At 41.2% G+C, this 15,472-nt stretch overlaps 1 non-coding gene across 1 annotated transcript; it reads left to right on the top strand.

Moving 5' to 3' along the window:
- The first annotated feature begins 13,566 nt into the window (after window positions 1–13,566).
- Trnat-ugu (transfer RNA threonine (anticodon UGU)) lies at window positions 13,567–13,640 on the top strand. The gene has a single exon. It is a non-coding gene; the product is annotated as a tRNA-Thr (tRNA).
- Window positions 13,641–15,472: the final 1,832 nt, after the last annotated feature.

Raw genomic sequence — 15,472 nt, 5'->3', positions numbered from 1 at the left:
TTATATGTCTTAGAAAAATATATAATTAAAAATCGTTGCCAGGCATGGTGGTGTCTACCTGTTATCCCAGCAGCCCAGAAGGCTCAGACAGGAGGATTGCAGTTTCAAAGCCAGCCTCAGCAACTTAGCAAGACTATAAGCAACCCAGTGAGACCCTGTCTAGAAATAAAAATTTTAAAAGGGCTGGGGTTGTGGCGCAGTGGTTGAGAGTCCTTGCATCCATTCACTGTACCAAAAAAAAAAAAAAAAAAAATTGTTCTAAGTTGATTTTATTTTAATATGAAAGTACCCTCATAGCTATGTGCTAGCACCTAGGCCTACAAATGTCATTCTCTTAAGGATTTTGGACAAAATCCTGACTCCATGTCTGGGAGAAAGAAAACACAAGTGAGCCTGAGACGTTTTGTTGGACCAAAAAGCAAAGAAATGCTCAAAAATCAACCAAGACATGTCAAAAGTACAGGAGCCAGATTGAAAGATTGCAGGCTCTGACTACCCAAACCTGGAACAATGGGAGAGCAAATAGGATATAGGATAATGATGGTAATGCACTATATGAGAATGAATTATCTAAAAGAAAAAAGAAAATCTATGGTCCATGATGACATTCAAAAAGAAAAAGAGACTAAACATATCTTCTGAGAGAAATATCAATTAATGAATATAGAAGGGATGATAGGATTAGAAAATGGACGTTTTCAACTGGTAATATAATTATCAATTCAGGCAATGAATACCAAAACTAGCAGGGGGGTCTTCATATAGATCAAAGTCTCACTACACAGAGGATGTGCTAACTATAAAGGGAGAAGGGGAGGGATACAACAGACTCCTCAGCTGCATAGTCATGCTTAGTAACACATTATCCGCCTCCTACTGTAATGCAAAAATTATTACAATCTCTTATGTAGCATTTTTGCAAAAATGTCTCCCTAATATAATCATAACAAAACAATCAGGCAGGGCAGGCCATATAGCCCACCCAGTAGAGTGCCTGCCTCTCATGCTGGAGGCCTGGGTTCGAGTCCCCAGCACTGTGGGATTGTGGAAATAACAAAACAATCAGGCAAATGAAAAATATGACCCAATCTACAAAACACTTCCAAAAAACGGCAATGTCATGAAAGAAAAATATAAAAGGCAGGGCAGCGATTCTATATTAAATGAAACAAAAGACATAATAACCAAATATAATACATGAATTTTATTTGATTTCAGATTGAAAAAAATTAATAAAATGACATTTTTAAGAAAATTAAATATAGATTATATAACAGGATCATTGTTAATTTTCATAGGTGTAATCATGCTATTATGGTTATTTGGAGGAATGTTATTATTCTCAAAAATGCATAATAAAGAATCACAATATCAAAAGGTATTCTCATACATTGCTGGTGGGATTATAGATTGCTGCAACCACTCTGGAAAGCAGTGTGAGGATTCCTCAGAAAGCCTGGAATGGACCCACCATTTGACCCAGTTACCCCACTCCTTGGTTTATACCCTAAGGACTTAAAATCAGCATACTACAGTGATGCAGCCACATCAATGTTTATAGGAGCTCAATTCACAATAGCTGAACTATGGAACTGACCTAAATGCCCTTCAACAGATGAATAGATAAAGAAAATATGATACATATACACAGTGGAATATTACTCAGCTTGCTGGTAAATGGACGTGGCTGGAGAATATCATACAAAGAGAAATAAGCCAATCCCCAAAAAACCAAAGGCCCAATGTTTTCTCTGATTAGCAGATGCTGATCCATAATGGGGGGCAGGGGTTACTACAGAAGAATGGAGGAACTTTGGATTGGGCAGAGGAGAGTGAGAGGAGGGGAAGTGGTGTTGGTGTGGGAAAGATGGTGGAATGCAACAGACATTATTACCCTATGCACATGTATGATTGCACGATCAGGGTGACTCTGCACCATCTACAGCCAGAGGAATGAGGAGTTGTGCTCCATTTGTGTACAATGTATCCAAATGCATTCTGCTGTCATGTATCACTAATTAGAACAAATTTTAAAAATAAAAAAGAATCACTATATCTATGATTTTCAAATATGAACAGCTGGCAAACTGGTAAAAGATGTTGCTATAATTTGGATTTTAAGTGTCCCCAAAAGTTCATGTCGTAAAAGACTTGCTCCCCACGGTGGTGCTGTTGGGAGGCAGCGGAGTCTTTGAGAGGTGGCGCCCAGCGGAGGTCTTTAGGATGTTGGGTGTGAGCCCTCTAAGGGGATGGGGGGACCCTGGTCCCTTCCTCTTGCTCTCTTTTGCTTTCCAGCCACGAGGTAAGCGGTTTTGCTCTACCATGTGCTTCTACCACAACATACTCCCTCACCACAGGCCAAAAGCAACAGACCCAATTAGTCATAGACTGGAAGTTCCAAAACTGTGAGCCAGAATCACCTTTTTCTCTTTATAAATTGATTACGTCAAGTATTTGTTATAGTGATGGAATGCTGACTAACACATTTGTACAGGTGTTAATTATCCTTTCAACTTTCCTACCGGTTTGAGATTTTTCAACTAAAACATAGTAGGTGGAAACTTGAATGTAGCCTCAATATTTTTTTTCTTCATGCTCCTGGATGATAAAGCATTCCTGTGTCTTTTTATATTATTTTTTCTTTCCAAAGGCCTCTGCCCGACTGTCTTGAAGTACTTCAAGCTGAATGCACACCTGTTCCAAGAGAAGCACTGTTTCCACTGCCCGGAAGTGTGCAGGGTTTCCTATCACGGGAGCACCTTCTGCTTCAGCACCTCACATGTTTGTCATTATCTCATGGGTGTGCTCAGCTTGAGATATCTGTCACTGTCTCTTTGTAACTTAAAGATGAATCATTCCCCCAACCTTCTAGAGGAAAAGATAATGCCATGTGACTCTCTCGCTGCTGTGCAATGAGAGGGGCCAATGCCCAGAGTCCCATGCTCAGATCACCAGTAAAGCCTTCTGAAGTCTATTGCGGATGCCATGGTGTGTTAAGAATATTGCTGGACCAAAAATATATGGAATATCTTTTGGAAAATAATTTCACCTCTCAGGACTTCAGCCTCTTCGTTTGTTAAAGGGAGTGACTGGAATGAAAAAACTTCCCTTTAAGTTCCTTTATCATTGGAGTCCCTGCTTCCCAGGACATATGGATCACTGTATCCCAAAAGGTAAAGATAAGGGTAAGTCCTTCTCCTTGACACCAGTCCTCAAACTTTTGATTGCCTAGACAGTGAAATAGCCTCCTCAGCTCTTCCTCTCACTACGAAAGAGAAATATTTTGTAAGATCTAGCCCACCACCACACCTGACCTAAGCTCACCTTACTTCTGGAAACAAATGTGTCCATTGGCAACTCATGAAGCCTTGGAAGCAAAATTAATTCCATATGCTCTCAGCACACTTTGCAAAAGAGCATCAAAGGAGGACCCTCCATGCGGAATGTGGTTATCTACTTCCTGTATTCTCTCAGGCTGAGAAACTCAGATAAGGCAAAAGAATAGGAAAGATTGGAAGAAATTGTAGAGGAAATCAGTAAAATTTATCTAGGATGTGAACAAGCTAGAAAAAAAAAAGAGAAAAAGTATAAGAGGTCGGTAAGAAACAGAAAAAGACATGCTAGAAAACAATGTTTTGAAGACAGATTTGTTTTCACTTTGCAATCTACACCTTTCTCTATAGCGGCATTTTCTGTCCTTTTCACTTTTACAATACATAATGATGCAAAAATATTTAAAATTCATTCTTCCCTAGATAACCATTCAAGTAAAGCAGTAGTCTCCAGAATCAAGAACAAACTGCATTCTTATATTAGCTAGTAAAGTTAACATTTGGCGGGCATGAACCCAGAAGTGAGCCTGCCCTAAGTCTGGGAAATAGTCTAAAGCAAGCTTTCCTGTCCTCTGCATGACAGATGCATGGACAAAGTAAAAAGAAAAGAAAAAAGTTGTCCATTTAAAGAAAAGGATTTAGTACACAAGGGTGCAGCCTTCATAACTGAGAGCTGAGGTGATCTGCAGTGCCCACTTTGCATGTTTTCTTACAAGTAAGTTAGATTGATCACTCATGACTGATTCCACAAGTTTACCAGTCAGTGCATTTGTAGTTAAAAAAAAAAGTGTGGATCCCTCAGAGAGTTAACTAGGGGTCAGTCAGGAGATCTATCACAGAATAAAGGGAAGGCTATTTCTCTCAGATACTTACTGTGAGCCATATTTATTTAAATACCTTGTTTATGCTTTTGTCATTCACCTTTTCCACCCAAATATAAATTCCTCAAAATACTTTATGAAGGATGATATGAATTTTTTATACATTTGAGTTAGAAAAAAATAAAAAGTGCGGTATGACTGTTCATTCATTCACATCCTTTTTTATAACTGTCAGCAAAATTTTTTTTAGTTTTCTTTACATAGATCCAATAGCACATTTCTCATTAAGACTATTCCTGGATGTTTTATTTAAAGAATGTAATTTCTTTCTCACTCTTGCGCTGTCTCCCTCTCTTCCTCCCCCTGTTTTAAAGCCCACCAGTGTGGCATGAAGGAAAGATTTGACTTGAATATATCTGTCCTGCTTGCAGCCAACAGCCCACACTTTTATTATATCCAAAAGCCAGAGTTTTATTTTGCTTGATTCTCTTAGTAGGTTAGGTATAAAATCATATCATCTGAAAAGAATAAAATTTTGTCTTCTCCTTTCCAATGTTCTAAATCTTGTTTCTGTTCCATCTTTAGTTGCTCTGGCTACCCACTGGGAAAGACCTCAAATGATAACGGTAATAGTGGGTGTTCTACCATCCATTCATGATTCCAAGGAGAAGGCCTCTGGTCTTTCTTCATTCTGATTTTCACAACTCAAGCCCAGCAGGCTCTCATGTGTTCATTTCCTTTCACTTTACTCTTATTACAAACCACTTAAAATAATCTTAATATAATAAGTCTTAATAACACCAGGGTGGTTATCTCTCAAAGAAGTTTTCTTTCCGGTCTCTAAACCACAATGTGAGAGTGTTCCTTTGCCTCTGTTAAATACACACACACACACACACACACACACACACACACACACACACCAGACAAAGCATGCCTACCTTGCCTTAGGGACCATGGAGGGTGGTAGAGACAAGCAGATACCTTGAGGGCTCCAGCACATCCGCTGTCCCCTGGCCAGGGTAGCGCCTGCAGCGCTGAGAACATGCAAAGCATGCTTGGCATAAATGTGCACATTCCCACGGCAAGTCCTGGCAGCGCTGTGTGGATAACTGTGTGTTTGCCCTCACCAGAATAAAAAGTGGACAGGGCATTGAAATGATATAAACATAATGACTTCTGCTCCTGCCCCTGACGATGAGTCTGGTGAATTCTGGCTCTTTTCCATTTCCCACCCTCCCTGTGCTGGAGCAAGTTCTACTCGATTCGAGCCAGTGGAGACTGCCCTTCTAGGGTCTCAGGCTTTCTCCACCTCCTACACACCTCTCCTCCTTTTCAAAGCCAAGCACTTCCACTATCTACCCTCCAGATGCTAAAGACCATGGTCACAAACACAGGGGACTACATCGTCATGCACTGTGGCACCAGGACCTGGGGCACTGCCTGTGAAAAGAGGTCTTCTCTAGAGAGCCACAATCTCCCCAATCTACTGTCCAAGCCTTGGCACTGTCATAACAGCCAGGGAGGAAGAAGGGGGTCACTTCCACTCACCTGGGGACCCAAGATTACTCTCAAGACTTTTCTTGGATTTTCCTAAGACAGCAAGAGTCACTGGAGGGGGAGACCTGAGAGGCAGATGACAGCAGCCTTTGCACGGGCTCTACAGCCACCACCTCCACCCACGTTCAGCTAGCTCAGAATCTTCCCACCACCTTCTTATCCCCTTTGTGGCTTCAGGTACCTTGGTGTGGTGGGGGCAAGGAGGGGCAGAGCAGTATACCCATCCATGTTGGTGCCCAAGGGCTGCGGGTAGAACAGAGGCTGTCCTGTCTGCCCCCAGTTCCTCCCTCTTCCTCACCCCTTGAGGAAAGTCCACCCTAAGCTGTATTCCAGCACCAACCCTAGCCCCAACCATCCTAACCTTTGTCCCCAAAACTGTTTCAGTCCCCAGTTAGTTTCACTGTAGCCCCCAGCCCTGCCTGGACTGGTGTTCCACCCCTAATACCTAGTTCAGCAACCCAAACCTTGACATTATACTAAGAATTAATCATTGCAGTTGACACTTATTTATAAAAACTATAAATATTTATATTATAAATATTTTTAATTAATTTATGTAATCTTTATGGTAATCCTCTAAAGTAGGTACTATTATTGTTCCTCTTTTACAGATGAGAAAACTGAGATGTCAGAGATTAGATGATTTGTCCAAGTTCACATTGTTTGTAAACATGAGAGCTGAAATCTGAACCCAAGATCTGTACTCCTAATCTCTGTGCCTTTTCCAACCCTAAAAGCTTTAACCCTCCATTCTCTATCCAGCCTCAGCCCCACTCCCGGGCCCTTCAGCTCTGAGGGTAGCCTGAGCTCCTTCATAGTCCAGTTGAGACCCATAACCCTGCCACCCAAAGGCAGAGGGTGATCTGCCCACATGCCCCACCAGAGGCTCTCCTAACATCCCTTACCCTCCCACAGACAGCAGAACCTGAGTCAATGGGAAGTCAGCACCAAGCAGGCTGAAGTGGTCAGCTCATGGATGCCCTGGGAGCCCTAGCATCAAAGCATCCCAGCTGCTGATTAAAATGAGTTCCAGACACTCAGGACTGTGTCATGGTAACCCAGACCTGCCTTTCAGGACTGTGGAGGACACTGCCTCATGAAAATCATTTCTGAATCTGAAAACTTCTGTGAAATCCAAGGAGTGGGCAGTGGAAGAAGGCAGTTGTAGGAAGCACAGCAGGCCAGAGAAGAATTGGGCAGAAGTTTTACTTCCTCTGCAAGAAAGTGGGAAGAAGGCCAAGGAGGTAGCTCAGGGGTTGAGTACCTGCCTAGCATGTGCAAGACCCTGAGTTCCATCCCAACACTGGAAGGAAGAAGGCAGGCAGCCAGGCAGGCAGGCAACGGAAGGAAGGAAGAAAGAAAAAGAGAAGCAGGACTCGAGAGAATGCATTCCCATTCTGGCAGAAAACCCTGGCCTCTCTGACATGGGTGCCATCAACTCCATGCTACTGTTCCAAAATTTTCTGGACCAACCTCTGTTCTTCTACTTTATGTGACTTTTCTAATTTTATTCTCTGACCAACTCAATGTAACTCTGGTCTCTCCTGTCTCCAGTCCACATTCTACCCTCATGCTTCTAGCTCTTCTCTGAGCACTTCCTAAGTCATTCATCAATGTAAATTGATATCAATAACCAGATTACAGTTCGGTTAAGAACTTACAGAACCGAGATCATTGATTTAGTTCTTACATTTGTAAGCTCACTTAATTCTTTGAGACAGGTAGTATGCCCACTTTACAGCTGAGCAAGCAAAATCCTAAAGAAATGCCTCAGGGAAAACAACTGACACAAATGCTTTAAGAGAGTCAGAATAAGATAATAGTTGCACATTGCTCTTATTGAGATACAGATAAAATGTTTTTCTGTGGGTGTGATGCACACACCTATAATCCCAGTGACTCCAAAGGCTGAGGCTGGAATATTGCAGATTAAAGGCCAGCCTCAGCAATTTACTATGGCCCTAGGCAACTTAATAAGACTCTGGGTCAAAATCAAAAGGGTTGGGGATATGGCTCAGTGGTAAGGAATCCCTGGGTTCAATCCCCAGTGCAAAAAAAAAAAAAAAAAAAAAAAAAAAATTGTGGAACTGAAGATCACCTTGGTTTTGGAAATACTGGGTAGACAAAACAAAATTTACCCACTAGTCTATTTGACCTTCAAGCCAGTACTTTGATTCCTGAGTTAAGAAATGCCCTCCAACAGACAAATGGATAAAGAAAATGTGGTACATATACACAATGAAATATTACTCAGTCTTAAAGAAGAATGAAATTACCACATTTGCAGGTAAATGGAATAAATGGAACTAGAGAATAGCATGCTAAGTGAAATAAGCCAATCCCAAAAAAACCAAAGGCTGATAAGTGGAGGTTCATCCATAGTGGGGGATGGGGGATAGAGAAGAATGAAGGAACTTTAGATTGTGTTTAGAGGAGTGAGGTGAGGGGTCGGGTGGTGGGGATGGGAAGGACAGTAGAATGAAACAGACATTATTACCCTATATACATGTATGGTTACACTATCGATGTGACTGCACCATGTACAGCCAGAGGAATGAGCAGTCAGGCTCCACTTGTGTGCAATGTGTCAAAATGCATTCTGCTGTCATGTATAACTAATTAGAACAAATTAAATAAGTAAAAAGAAAAAATAAGAAGAAACTCAGCTTAGCCTGTCAGTGGGAGACCACGCTCTGAACCCTAAGCTATTCCACTTCTCTCTCATTCCCTTTGTTCCGAGTCAGTCCACCAGAGCTAAACTGAGTCTCATGGGAAAGAAGACAAAGAACAAGTTTTGAAGAATCTCCAGTAAGATTCAAAGAATTCCCACCAAACCCACCACATTACAATAATTCATATATAAGAACAGAGCTTTATAGTCCTAAATGTATGCATGGTGTTAGTGGGAAGGACCCTACATAATTCTTTATGTCCCAACCTAGAACGTTTCCAAAGAGGAGCAAAAATGTGCTTTAAAAATAAGGAAAGAAAAGCAATAACAATCCCATAAGAATCATTTCATGTCTGTTTCATTTTATCATTAAGACAATGCCTTCCAGCCCTCGGTGGAAGGGGGACAAAAACGAAAGGGGGAAAAAAGGGAAGAATAAATACAAAATGTGCTCTAAAGCAAGGATCCTAACCTGGGAGCACAGAATTTTTAGTGGGGGGTTAAGGGAAAACATGCACTAAGTTGTTCAAAATTCTGTGTGTATGTGCCTTTTTCTGGAAAAAAAATATTCCATTGCTATTATCAAGAGGACCACAAACTGGGGGATGGGGGACACTAAAAACCACTAACTTATAGTAGAAATAAATATCTTCTATAACCAAACATTACTTTCTCAAACCCCATGCCCCTCCCTCCTGAAAAGAGTGACCTCTCCCCACCGCCACCCTGAAGAAACTAGGGGAGTGAGCAAGACTGGGCTTGGCAGTTTACCTGTAGATCTTACCCTTACTTGCCTGTCAAGTGATACTCCACCTCTCCAAAGTTATAAAAGGCCAAGTGTGATCCCATAGCACCCTAATTAAACCAAACTGGAACTATTCAACAGAGCTAGAAGGGATAGCACATGAAAAATAAAACATCCAGTCCCCAAGACGCCCCAGCTCAAGTAGCCTGAGAAATTGCTCAGGGAAGGTTGGAAAGGCTGGGATCACTCAGGGAAGCAGATGGGGTTTCTGAAGGTTAGGGAGAAAGAGCCTATTACATGGGCTGGGCCTACAGGTGTGACAAGCACAGATCAGAGGCAGGGCAACAGATTAAAGTGGCAGAGATGCCGGGAAGAACAGATGGACTGGTCCAGGGCCAGGAAGAAAATGAAAGGCAAGATGAAGACCATATCATCAAGCATCATTGAGATGAGGCTTGAACTTTTGCATAGAAGATGTCAGAAGATTGGGCAGATTCCAGTGGAGAAAGCGACCATTTAACTAGGTTCTAAAGTAGAAGACTGAGAAGCAGGATTTAAATGAAAAAAAGAGACAAAATGTGTGATTACTAAGAAGAAAAACTGGCCAGCACATGGAGTATCAGGTATTAATTTTGAAGGCACATGGCAGATGAATGGACTAGTCAGCAAGGGCCGGATAAGACCAGATGCAGGTGTAGATAAATGGGGTGACTTGGGTCAAAGGAAATGGAGGGATCCTCCCCACCATATGCTTGTAGTCTGCCTGTGCAGAGGTCTTCCCTAGTAACTGAATTATTAGTGCAGAATTATTGCAAGTATGTGTGGTGGTCCCAACATCCATCACTGCCCATACCTCATCTGTGCAACCTTTTTTTCCAATTGAATAGAAAGATTAAAGAAAAATATTAATTATAGCACAAGAAAGTCAGAAAACGACCTATAGCACCCTGGTCAGTTCTGGAACAAGTTTTGCACCTTAAATCTGAACAGCTTTCTTTTCCTTGATTTGTTGTTGTGGAAGGAAACTGTGAAATTCTCAACATCCTAGTGACCAGCAGTAAGTGGTTTGGCTAAACCAGGCTTGAAAGAATGAACTAAGCTGGGCATGGTGGCACATGCCTGTAAATCCAGCTACTCAGGAGGCTGAGGCAGAAGAGTCACAAATTCAAGGCCAACTTTGGCAGCTTAACAATATCCTATCTCAAAATGAAAGATAAAAAAGACTGGGAATGTAGCTCAGTGGTAGAGCGCCCCTTTGTTCAATCCCCAGTACAAAAAAAAAAAAAAAAGACTGATTTCATATGTGCTAACACAGAAAATTGTTCAGGATTCCTGCTGGAGAGGAAAAGCAAGTTGGAGATTGTATGTATGATATGATCCTACTTGTTAAAAAGGATTATGTAAATAAATATGTACTGTATAACTAACTGCTCACTATTTATTTCATTCACTCATTAAATAACATTCATTAAACATCTTCTGTGTCTCAGACTCTGGCACAAAAATCCCTGCCTATGTGAAGCTTACATTCCAGGGCGAAGACAGACAGTAAGCAAGAGAAATAAACAAAAAACATAAGTAGCAGGGCCACTGTTGTGGCTCAGTGGTAGACTGCTTGCCTAGCATGTGTGAGGCACTAGGTTCAATTCTCAGCACCACATGAAAGGAAAAAGAAAGAAAGAAAGAAAGGAAGGTAGGTAGGTAGGTAGATGGGTATTGGGCCCATCTACAATTAAAATAAAAAATACAAGTATCACATACAAAGTGCTAAGGATAAAAAGAAAGCTGAGAAAGGGACAGGATATGTGGGGTTGGTGGCCTCTATCCCATCTGGGAGAACTCGGAGGTGTATCTGAGGAAGTGAGAGAGGAAGGCTGCTATCCAGGCTGAGAAATGGCATAAGCAAAGCTCAGACACAGAGGTCCTGAAGAGTTCCAGCTGGTGAAGAGGGAGAGACACCCAGGGCAGGCCCAGGTCGGAGCTGACATCCAAAGAGGAGCAGGGCCTTCTACAACGTTGTGAGAACGCTGCTTCTCCTATAAAGGAGGTGGATGTGAATGTAGAGAAAACCTTCTGGGAATAAGTTAATAGCTGCTGATTGATTGCTGGCCTTGGTGGCATGCACCTGTTGGCCCAGCTGTTTGGGAAGCTAAGGTAGACTTGAACTCTCAAGTTCAAGACAAGCCTACGCAACCCAGAGATTCACCTATCTGGAAAAAATAAAACAAACAAAATTCCTAAGTAGAAATAGGAATAAGAGTAAAAAATTCATTTAAATTTTCACATTATAAACATATATAGTTTTAAAATATTTTTTTCAGTATCTATGCCTTTTAGCATTAATTTCTAAACTACTTCAAAATTTAGGTTTCTCTTTTTAATGTCAAAAATCATCATCCAAATAAATATATAAATTTATTTAATTTCCTACTTTCATCATGTTCTGTGTTAGCTTCTTAGACTCTGAATCTATTTGGCATCCATTCATCCCAGGACCAATTATGATATTCGAGGGCCTTTCAGACCCTGGAAAAGATGACCCCACAGAGTTTGCTAATTCCTGAGGATGCAACTTGCCTGTAAACACACCTTTTCACATACAAGTCAACCAATCCTAAATCTACCTTCCCCAAACACCTCCTTATCAAACTCTCATACCTGAAGCCAATACTTCCTCTGCCTTAAATCATCCCAGGGTCAGGTATCAGACCACCAAGGGCAGCCTCATGCCCCAAGACTCTCTGGAATTATTCAAACTTGCCAAAGCTATTTCCCTTGCCCTGCCTTGTTTTTCCCCAGGGAAACCCCAATAAAAGCTCTGGTAATGCTTTCCCCTAGCTCCTTCCTGTCTTCTGCCTCCTGTTCATCCTGGCGCTTCCCTTGGGGTCATATTCCCCTCTCCCCTTCACCCCACCCCAGGTGCTGGGGGTGGAGCCCAAGGCCTCACACAAGCTAGGAAAGCACTCTGCCTCAGAGCCAACAGATTTTGGTGTGGCAGTCCCCTTTTCTTGGAAAATGTAAGCCATAAAAATCTTCCAATGGCATTGACTTCTCTGGGTTGTTAGTCAGACACTCATGAATTAAATTTCACATATAGTTCAAGTATATACAGTTTTAAGTATAGTATGTAGATTCGTGTCTTTTAAAATTCCTGGATTTTCACTTAGAGAGAAAACGCAACCAATTTGTTTTGTTTTTCATTTACACTGTTAAATTAATTCATTCTCTAGCTTATTCGGACTTCAGCCTATGTTCTTGGGAAGTGAACAGTGAGGACCACTAAAAACCAGGAAGTGACAAAACGGTAAATATGAAGTTGCTCTAGTGACTTAGCTAGGCAGACTTGTGCCTAGTTAAAACACACACACACACACACACACACACACACACACACACACACACACTCACACACACACTTCGTCCTTCAGCTCTCTGTGATTGCTATTGTAGAAAAGTCTTGGGATTGGAAAGCAGAAGGTGCAGAGACTTCCAATTGAAGCAAGCCTGTAAGGGAAATCAGGACAGGGGGTTTCAGCTCAACCTGAAGAGGGCTGGGTGACAGAAAAGCACTTGCCAGAGCCCTCAAATGTTACTAAATAAGAATTGAGATGCCTAAAGTTGTCAAGTACCAGATAACTCCATGGAGACGCAGTTTTTATATAAAGGAAAGTTTTGAGGCAGAAATCATTAAAGACCTTAGAGAATGTAAAAGGTGAAACAAAGATAAGACAGAGATTGTCTATGACTGGGTGATTTAGAAGTGTTTGTTGACAATGGTCAGCCTTTGAAACAGCAACCATAAAATGCAAATTATAGGTTTGCTTTGGGGCAGGGGCATGTTTTTTCTGTAAAGGGCCAGATAATAAATATTTGTAAAATTTATCCTGTATCTGTCACATCACAAAAGCAGCCATGGACACTACATAAATGAATGACATGTCTGTGTTCCAATAAAACTTAACAAATGAACACTAAAAATTGAATCTCATATAATTTTCATGTGTTGTAAAATATTATTCTTCTTTTGATTTTTTTCAACCATTTGACAATGTAAAAAAGCATTCTTAGTTGCTGGACTATTGTGTGCCAACTTCTGCCTTAAGGGAATGGAGTTTAGTAGGTTATAAAGATTTTAGGGGAAAAATGTTGGGCTTTGGTCTTGTCTGAGGATACCTGCAGATGTGGGGAATCCTGCAGACCCCCGATGAAGTGTCCTACCCCGCATTGCTCTTCAGTCCTCAGTTAGCTATGGCATATTAAACTAATGCCCTTCCTCTGACTCACCAAAAAGGGTCCTAACTTTTTCTCAGCTTGCTATGGTCTGCAGTGTGTAGGATGATGAAACATTCCCAACCCAATGGAAACCAGACTTGGCTTATTTGTGAGCTTTGAGAACATTTCCTAATGGCAATTATCAAGAATACAAGCAACAGGGCTGGGGAGATAGCTCAGTTGGTAGAGTGCTTGCCTTGTAAGCACAAGGCCCTGGGTTCAATCCCCAGCACCCCCCAAAAAAAAAAAAAAATACAAGCAACAATAAATATTGGCAAGGATGTGGAGCAAAAGGTACACTCATGCTAGTGGGATTGCAAATTGGTGAAACCACTCTGGAAAGCATTATGGAGATCCCTTAGAAAACTTGGACCATTTGACCCAGTTGCCCACTCCTTGGCCTTTACCCAAAGGACTTAAAATCAGCATACTACAATGACAGAGTCACATCAATGTTTATAGTAGCTCAATTCATAATAGCTAAATTGTGGAACCAACCTGGATGTCCTTCAATAGATGAATGGATAAAGAAACTGTGGGGCTGGGGAGATAGCTTAGCTGGTAGAGTGCTTGCCTTGCAAGCACAAGGCCCCGAGTTCGATCCCCAGTACTGCAAAAAAAAAAAAAGAAGAAGAAGAAAGAAACTGTGGTATATATACACAATGGAATATTATTCAGTCATAAAGAAGAATAGAATTATGGCATTTGTAGGTACATGGATGGAGTTGGAGAATATCAAGCTAAGCGAGAAAAGGCAATCCCAAAAAACCAAAGGCTGAACGTTTTCTCTGATAAGAGGATGTTGATACATAATGGGGAGGAAGGGATTGCCAAGGAAGAATGGAAGAACTTTAGATTGGGCAGAGGGGAGTGAAAGGAGGGGTGGGGCAGTGGGGTGGGAAAGATGGTGGAATGAGACGGACATCGTTACCCTATGTACATGTATGAATACGTGAATGGTATGACTACATCATGTAAAAAGTTGTACCCCATTTGTGTACAGTGAATCTGAACGCATTCTGCTGTCACGTGTAACTAAATAGAACAAACAATTTTTTAAAAAGAACATTTTGTAGATTCAGGATCAGGAAAGGGCCCTAAAATCATCCAATCCACCTCTTACATTTTACGGCAAAAGATACAAAGGGTCAGAGAAGGTAAATTACTTGCCCAAGGTTACCCCATTTTCTGGAAGAGTATTAGGACAAGGACCCACATTTCCCCGCTTCTTGAGGGAACTTCTTCCATTCTACTACCTTCATTTGCACTCTCAGGAAAAAATTATAAAGCCTGCTATGGAATTTGGGGGAAGGGAGGTATCATAAACAAGTAAACACTTTTTAAAAAGAGGAACATGATTAAAATGCCATTATTGCATCCACAGAATATTTTTGCACTGCCAGTCCCAAACTTGGGGTAAATGAAGGAATACTAAGGGCTCGGTTTCTTTTTTTTTTTTTTCTTTTTTTTTTTTTGCAGTGCTAGGGATTGAACCCAGGGCCTTGTGCTTGCAAGGCAAGCACTCTACCAACTGAGCTGCTTCCCCAGCCCCTAAGGGCTCAGTTTCTTTACTTTTTTTTTCCTTCAGTGCTGGGGATCAAACCCAGGGCTCTCACATGTGCTAGGCAATCATTCTACCACTGCACTGTATCCCCCAGAACTTGGGCACAGTTTCTATATGACCAAAATTAATAGATGCATTATTATAATTAATTATTATAAAAATAAAGTTATAAGAATAAATAAAAGTTTAGAATTAGTTATTGAAATTTAAGATACACATACTCTATGATCCAGTAATTTTATTTCTATGTGCATACTCAACAGAAATGCATATATATGCATACCAGGAGACAAGCACAAGAATGTTCTTCATAACACAGAAGACAATCCAATGTCTGTCAGTAATAGAATGGATAAATTATGATATACTCACATGCCACAATATAATACAGCAGTGAATATGAGCGAACTTCAACTATACAAACATAAATATAAAGCTGAATAAAAAGACATATCTGAAGCCCGTGTGGTGGCCCATGCCTGTAATCCCAGAGGCTGGGGAGGCTGA

The sequence above is a fragment of the Sciurus carolinensis genome, chromosome 3 (genome assembly GCF_902686445.1).
Source record: "Sciurus carolinensis chromosome 3, mSciCar1.2, whole genome shotgun sequence".
Taxonomy (NCBI): domain Eukaryota; kingdom Metazoa; phylum Chordata; class Mammalia; order Rodentia; family Sciuridae; genus Sciurus; species Sciurus carolinensis.
This window is presented reverse-complemented; position numbering and strand designations above follow the sequence as displayed.